Source organism: Somniosus microcephalus, chromosome 6, assembly GCF_052327205.1.
Source record: "Somniosus microcephalus isolate GS21.2 chromosome 6, FLI_Smic_1.0, whole genome shotgun sequence".
Taxonomy (NCBI): Eukaryota; Metazoa; Chordata; class Chondrichthyes; order Squaliformes; family Somniosidae; genus Somniosus; species Somniosus microcephalus.
The window spans coordinates 119,583,731-119,593,767 of record NC_140992.1 but is presented as its reverse complement, the minus strand read 5'-3'; positions in this window follow the sequence as shown (position 1 = coordinate 119,593,767).

The window sequence follows — 10,037 nt, the reverse complement described above, 5'->3', positions numbered from 1 at the left end:
ACAGACACACCCAGACACACAGACACAACCAGACACACAGAAACACCCAGAGAAACAAGACACACCCAGACACACAAACACTCCCAGAGACAGAGACACAACCAGACACACAGACACACAGAAACACCCAGAGAAACAAGACACACACAGACACACAGACACTCCCAGAGACACAGACACACACAGAGACATAGACACATTCGGAGGCACAGACACAGACACAACCAGAGACACAGACACACCCAGACACACCCAGAGACACAGACAACCCCAGAGACACAGACACACACCCAGAGACACAAACACACGCAGAGACACAGACACACCCAGACACACCCAGAGACACAGACACAGCCACAGCCACAGACACAGACACAACCAGAGACACAGACATGCCGATACACACAGACACCCCCCGAGACACAGACACACCCGTAGGCACAGACACAGCCACACCCGGAGACACAGACACATCCAGATACACAGACACACCCAGACACACCCAGAGACACAGACACACCCAGACATACCTGGGGACACAGACAGACACACAGATACACCCACAAACCCAGACACAAACACACAACCAGACACACAGAGACACAGATACAGACACATCCAGAGACACAGACACACCCAGAGACACAGACAAACCCAGAGACACAGACACACGCCCAGAGACACAGACACACCCAGAGACACAGACACACCCAGACACACCCAGACACACAGACACACCCAAAGACAGAGACACACCCAGACACACCCAGACACACAGACACACCCAAAGACAGAGACACACCCAGACACCCCCAGAGACACAGACACACCCAGACACTCAGACACACCCAGAGACACAGACACACACACACCCAGAGACACAGACACACACCCAGAGACACAGACACACCCAGAGACACACAGAGACACAGACACACACACAGACACAGACACACCCAGAGACACAGAGACACACAGACACAGATACACCGAGAGACACAGACACACACAGAGACACAGACACAGACACATCCAGAGACACAGACACAGACACACCCAGAGACACAGACACAGACACACCCAGAGATACAGACAGAGACAAACCCAGAGACACAGACACAGACACACCCAGACACACCGAAACACACGGAGACACAGACTTACCCGTTGGCACAGACACAGACACACGCAGACACCCAGACACACTGACACAACCAGAGACAAGACACACCCAGACACACAGACACAGCCAGACACACAGTCACACCCTGAGACACAGACACTCCCAGACACACCCAGAGACACAGACACACCCAGAGACAAAGACACATGCAGAGACACCCGGAGGCACAGACACACCCAGACACACAGACACACCCAGAGACACGTAAACACAGACACACACAGACCCAGAGACACAGACGCATCCAGACACACACACCCAGACACACAGACACACCCAGAGACACAGACACACTCAGACACACCCAGAGACACAGACTCACCCAGAGACAAAGACACAGACACACTCAGAGACTGAGACACAGACTCACTCAGACACACCCAGAGACACAGACACACGCAGAGACACAGACACACACAGAGACACAGACACACGCAGAGACACAGACGCATTCAGAGACACAGACACAGACACACCCAGAGACACAGACACAGACAAACCCAGAGACACAGACACAGACACACCCAGACACACCGAAACACCCGGAGACACAGACTTACCCGTTGGCACAGACACAGACACACCCAGACACCCAGTCACACTGACACAACCAGAGACAAGACACACCCAGACACACAGGCACAGCCAGACACACAGTCACACCCTGAGACACAGACACTCCCAGACACACCCAGAGACACAGACTCACCCAGACACACCCAGAGACACAGACACAGACAAACCCAGAGACACACCCAGAGACAAAGACACAAACACACTCAGAGACTGAGACACAGACTCACCCAGACACACCCAGAGACACAGACGCATCCAGACACACACACCCAGACACACCCAGAGACACAGACACAGACACACCCAGAGACACAGACGCATACAGACACACACACCCAGACACACAGACACACCCAGAGACACAGACACACACAGGCACACCCAGAGACACAGACACACCCAGACACACCCAGACACACAGACACACCCAGAGACACAGACACCCCCAGAAACACAGACACAGCCAGACACACAGACACACGCAGAGACACAGACACAGACACACCCGGAGGCACAGACACACACCCAGACACAGAGACACCCCCAGACACACAGACACACCCAGAGACACATACACACCCAGACACATAGACACACCCAGAGACACAACACAAACCCAGAGACACAGACACACCCAGAGACACAGACGCATCCAAACACACACACCCAGACACACCCAGAGACACAGACACAGACACACCTAGAGACACAGACGCATGCAGACACACACACCCAGACACACAGACACACCCAGAGACAGAGACACACACAGGCACACCCAGAGACACAGACACACCCAGACACCCAGACACACCCAGACATACAGACACACCCAGAGAAACAGACACCCCCAGAAACACAGACACAGCCAGACACACAGGCACACACAGAGACACAGACACAGACACACCCGGAGGCACAGACACACACCCAGACACACAGACACCCCTAGACACACAGACACACCCAGACACACCCAGAGACACAGACACATCCAGACACATAGACACACCCAGAGACACAGACACAAACCCAGAGACACAGACACACCCAGAGACACAGACGCATCCAGACACACACACCCAGACACACCCAGAGTCACAGACACAGACACGCCCAGAGACACAGACACATACAGACACACACACCCAGACACACAGACACACCCAGAGACACAGACACACACAGGCACACCCAGAGACACAGACACACCCAGACACCCAGACACGCCCAGACACACAGACACACCCAGAGACACAGACACCCCCAGAAACACAGACACAGCCAGACACACAGACACACGCAGAGACACAGACACAGACACACCCAGAGGCACAGACACACACCCAGACACACAGACACCCCCAGACACACAGACACACTCAGACACACTGACAGACGCAGAGACACAGACACACACAGGCACACCCAGAGACACAGACATACCCGCAGGCACAGACACACCTAGACACCTAGACACAACCAGACACACCCCGAGACACAGACACCACCAGACACACAGACACAGCCAGACACACAGACACACACAGAGACACAGACACAACCAGAAACATGGACACACCCAGAGACACAGACACACCCAGAGACACAGACACCCCCAGACACACAGACACAGCCAGACACACAGACACATGCAGAGACACAGACACAGACACACCCAGAAACACAGACACACCCAGAAACACAGACACACCCAGAGACACAGACACACCCAGTGACACAGACACAGACACACCCAGAGACACAGACACAGACACACCCAGAGACACAGACACACAGACACACCAGGAGACACGGACACAGACAAACCCAGGGACACAGACACACACAGAGACACAGACCTACCCGTAGGCACAGACACACCCAGAGACGCAGACACAGACACACCCAGAGACACAGACACACCCAGACACACAGACACAACCAGACACACAGAAACACCCAGAGAAACAAGACACACCCAGACACACAGACACTCCCAGAGACACAGACACAACCAGACACACAGACACACAGAAACACCCAGAGAAACAAGGCACACCCAGACACACAGACACTCCCAGAGACACAGACACACACAGAGACATAGACACACTCGGAGGCACAGACACAGACACAACCAGAGTCACAGACACGCCCAGACACACCCAGAGACACACACAACCCCAGAGACACAGACACACACCCAGAGACACAAACACACGCAGAGACACAGACACACCCAGACACACCCAGAGACACAGACACAGCCACAGCCACAGACACAGACACAACCAGAGACACAGACATGCCGAGACACACAGACACACCCCGAGACACAGACACACCCGTAGGCACAGACACAGCCACACCCGGAGACACAGACACATCCAGATACACAGACACACCCAGACACACCCAGAGACACAGACACACCCAGACATACCTGGGGACACAGACAGACACACAGATACACCCACAAACCCAGACACAAACACACAACCAGACACACAGAGACACAGATACAGACACATCCAGAGACACAGACACACCCAGAGACACAGACAAACCCAGAGACACAGACACACGCCCAGAGACACAGACACACCCAGAGACACAGACACACCCAGACACACCCAGACACACAGACACACCCAAAGACAGAGACACACCCAGACACACACAGACACACAGACACACCCAAAGACAGAGACACACCCAGACACCCCCAGAGACACAGACACACCCAGACACACAGACACACCCAGAGACACAGACACACACACACCCAGAGACACAGACACACACCCAGAGACACAGACACACCCAGAGACACCCAGACACACAGACACACACAGAGACAGAGACACAGACACACCCAGAGACACAGAGACACACAGACACAGATACACCGAGAGACACAGACACACACAGAGACACAGACACAGACACATCCAGAGACACAGACACAGACACACCCAGAGACACAGACACAGACACACCCAGAGACACAGACAGAGACAAACCCAGAGACACAGACACAGACACACCCAGACACACCGAAACACACGGAGACACAGACTTACCCATTGGCACAGACACAGACACACCCAGACACCCAGACACACTGACACAACCAGAGACAAGACACACCCAGACACACAGACACAGCCAGACACACAGTCACACCCTGAGACACAGACACTCCCAGACACACCCAGAGACACAGACACACCCAGAGACAAAGACACACGCAGAGACACCCGGAGGCACAGACACACCCAGACACACAGACACACCCAGAGACACGTAAACACAGACACACACAGACCCAGAGACACAGGCGCATCCAGACACACACACCCAGACACACAGACACACCCAGAGACACAGACACACTCAGACACACCCAGAGACACAGACTCACCCAGAGACAAAGACACAGACACACTCAGAGACTGAGACACAGACTCACTCAGACACACCCAGAGCCACAGGCACACGCAGAGACACAGACACACCCAGAGACACAGACACACGCAGAGACACAGACACACCCAGAGACACAGGCACAGACAGAGACACAGACGCATCCAGACACACACACCCAGACACACAGACACACCCAGAGACACAGACACACGCAGAGACACAGACACACCCAGAGACACAGACACATCCAGACACACACACCCAGACACACAGACACACCCAGAGACACAGACACAGACACACCCAGAGACACAGACACAGACAAACCCAGAGACACAGACACAGACACACCCAGACACACCGAAACACCCGGAGACACAGACTTACCCGTTGGCACAGACACAGACACACCCAGACACACTGACAGAACCAGAGACAAGACACACTCAGACACACAGGCACAGCCAGACACACAGTCACACCCTGAGACACAGACACTCCCAGACACACCCAGAGGCACAGACACACCCAGAGACACAGACTCACCCAGACACACCCAGAGACACAGACACAGACACACCCAGAGACACACCCAGAGACAAAGACACAAACACACTCAGAGACTGAGACACAGACTCACCCAGACACACCCAGAGACACAGACACATCCAGACACACAGACACGCACAGACACACCCAGACACATAGACACACCCAGACACACCCAGAGACATAGACACACCCAGACACATAGACACACCCAGAGACACAGACACAAACCCAGAGACACAGACACACCCAGAGACACAGACGCATCCAGACACGCACACCCAGACACACCCAGAGACACAGACTCACCCAGAGACACAGACGCATACAGACACACACACCCAGACACACAGACACCCCCAGACACACAGACACACTCAGACACACTGACAGACGCAGAGACACAGACACACACAGGCACACCCAGAGACACAGACATACCCGCAGGCACAGACACACCTAGACACCTAGACACAACCAGACACACCCCGAGACACAGACACCACCAGACACACAGACACAGCCAGACACACAGACACACACAGAGACACAGACACAACCAGAAACATGGACACACCCAGAGACACAGACACACCCAGAGACACAGACACCCCCAGACACACAGACACAGCCAGACACACAGACACATGCAGAGACACAGACACAGACACACCCAGAAACACAGACACACCCAGAAACACAGACACACCCAGAGACACAGACACACCCAGTGACACAGACACAGACACACCCAGAGACACAGACACAGACACACCCAGAGACACAGACACACAGACACACCAGGAGACACGGACACAGACAAACCCAGGGACACAGACACACACAGAGACACAGACCTACCCGTAGGCACAGACACACCCAGAGACGCAGACACAGACACACCCAGAGACACAGACACACCCAGACACACAGACACAACCAGACACACAGAAACACCCAGAGAAACAAGACACACCCAGACACACAGACACTCCCAGAGACACAGACACAACCAGACACACAGACACACAGAAACACCCAGAGAAACAAGGCACACCCAGACACACAGACACTCCCAGAGACACAGACACACACAGAGACATAGACACACTCGGAGGCACAGACACAGACACAACCAGAGACACAGACACGCCCAGACACACCCAGAGACACACACAACCCCAGAGACACAGACACACACCCAGAGACACAAACACACGCAGAGACACAGACACACCCAGACACACCCAGAGACACAGACACAGCCACAGCCACAGACACAGACACAACCAGAGACACAGACATGCCGAGACACACAGACACACCCCGAGACACAGACACACCCGTAGGCACAGACACAGCCACACCCGGAGACAAAGACACATCCAGATACACAGACACACCCAGACACACCCAGAGACACAGACACACCCAGACATACCTGGGGACACAGACAGACACACAGATACACCCACAAACCCAGACACAAACACACAACCAGACACACAGAGACACAGATACAGACACATCCAGAGACACAGACACACCCAGAGACACAGACAAACCCAGAGACACAGACACACGCCCAGAGACACAGACACACCCAGAGACACAGACACACCCAGACACACCCAGACACACAGACACACCCAAAGACAGAGACACACCCAGACACACACAGACACACAGACACACCCAAAGACAGAGACACACCCAGACACCCCCAGAGACACAGACACACCCAGACACACAGACACACCCAGAGACACAGACACACACACACCCAGAGACACAGACACACACCCAGAGACACAGACACACCCAGAGACACCCAGACACACAGACACACACAGAGACAGAGACACAGACACACCCAGAGACACAGAGACACACAGACACAGATACACCGAGAGACACAGACACACACAGAGACACAGACACAGACACATCCAGAGACACAGACACAGACACACCCAGAGACACAGACACAGACACACCCAGAGACACAGACAGAGACAAACCCAGAGACACAGACACAGACACACCCAGACACACCGAAACACACGGAGACACAGACTTACCCGTTGGCACAGACACAGACACACCCAGACACCCAGACACACTGACACAACCAGAGACAAGACACACCCAGACACACAGACACAGCCAGACACACAGTCACACCCTGAGACACAGACACTCCCAGACACACCCAGAGACACAGACACACCCAGAGACAAAGACACACGCAGAGACACCCGGAGGCACAGACACACCCAGACACACAGACACACCCAGAGACACGTAAACACAGACACACACAGACCCAGAGACACAGGCGCATCCAGACACACACACCCAGACACACAGACACACCCAGAGACACAGACACACTCAGACACACCCAGAGACACAGACTCACCCAGAGACAAAGACACAGACACACTCAGAGACTGAGACACAGACTCACTCAGACACACCCAGAGCCACAGGCACACGCAGAGACACAGACACACCCAGAGACACAGACACACGCAGAGACACAGACACACCCAGAGACACAGGCACAGACAGAGACACAGACGCATCCAGACACACACACCCAGACACACAGACACACCCAGAGACACAGACACACGCAGAGACACAGACACACCCAGAGACACAGACACATCCAGACACACACACCCAGACACACAGACACACCCAGAGACACAGACACAGACACACCCAGAGACACAGACACAGACAAACCCAGAGACACAGACACAGACACACCCAGACACACCGAAACACCCGGAGACACAGACTTACCCGTTGGCACAGACACAGACACACCCAGACACACTGACAGAACCAGAGACAAGACACACTCAGACACACAGGCACAGCCAGACACACAGTCACACCCTGAGACACAGACACTCCCAGACACACCCAGAGGCACAGACACACCCAGAGACACAGACTCACCCAGACACACCCAGAGACACAGACACACCCAGACATACCTGGGGACACAGACAGACACACAGATACACCCACAAACCCAGACACAAACACACAACCAGACATACAGAGACACAGATACAGACACATCCAGAGACACAGACACACCCAGAGACACAGACAAACCCAGAGACACAGACACACGCCCAGAGACACAGACACACCCAGAGACACAGACACACCCAGACACACCCAGACACACAGACACACCCAAAGACAGAGACACACCCAGACACACCCAGACACACAGACACACCCAAAGACAGAGACACACCCAGACACCCCCAGAGACACAGACACACCCAGACACTCAGACACACCCAGAGACACACACACACACACACCCAGAGACACAGACACACACCCAGAGACACAGACACACCCAGAGACACACAGAGACACAGACACACACACAGACACAGACACACCCAGAGACACAGAGACACACAGACACAGATACACCGAGAGACACAGACACACACAGAGACACAGACACAGACACATCCAGAGACACAGACACAGACACACCCAGAGACACAGACACAGACACACCCAGAGATACAGACAGAGACAAACCCAGAGACACAGACACAGACACACCCAGACACACCGAAACACACGGAGACACAGACTTACCCGTTGGCACAGACACAGACACACGCAGACACCCAGACACACTGACACAACCAGAGACAAGACACACCCAGACACACAGACACAGCCAGACACACAGTCACACCCTGAGACACAGACACTCCCAGACACACCCAGAGACACAGACACACCCAGAGACAAAGACACATGCAGAGACACCCGGAGGCACAGACACACCCAGACACACAGACACACCCAGAGACACGTAAACACAGACACACACAGACCCAGAGACACAGACGCATCCAGACACACACACCCAGACACACAGACACACCCAGAGACACAGACACACTCAGACACACCCAGAGACACAGACTCACCCAGAGACAAAGACACAGACACACTCAGAGACTGAGACACAGACTCACTCAGACACACCCAGAGACACAGACACACGCAGAGACACAGACACACACAGAGACACAGACACACGCAGAGACACAGACGCATTCAGAGACACAGACACAGACACACCCAGAGACACAGACACAGACAAACCCAGAGACACAGACACAGACACACCCAGACACACCGAAACACCCGGAGACACAGACTTACCCGTTGGCACAGACACAGACACACCCAGACACCCAGTCACACTGACACAACCAGAGACAAGACACACCCAGAC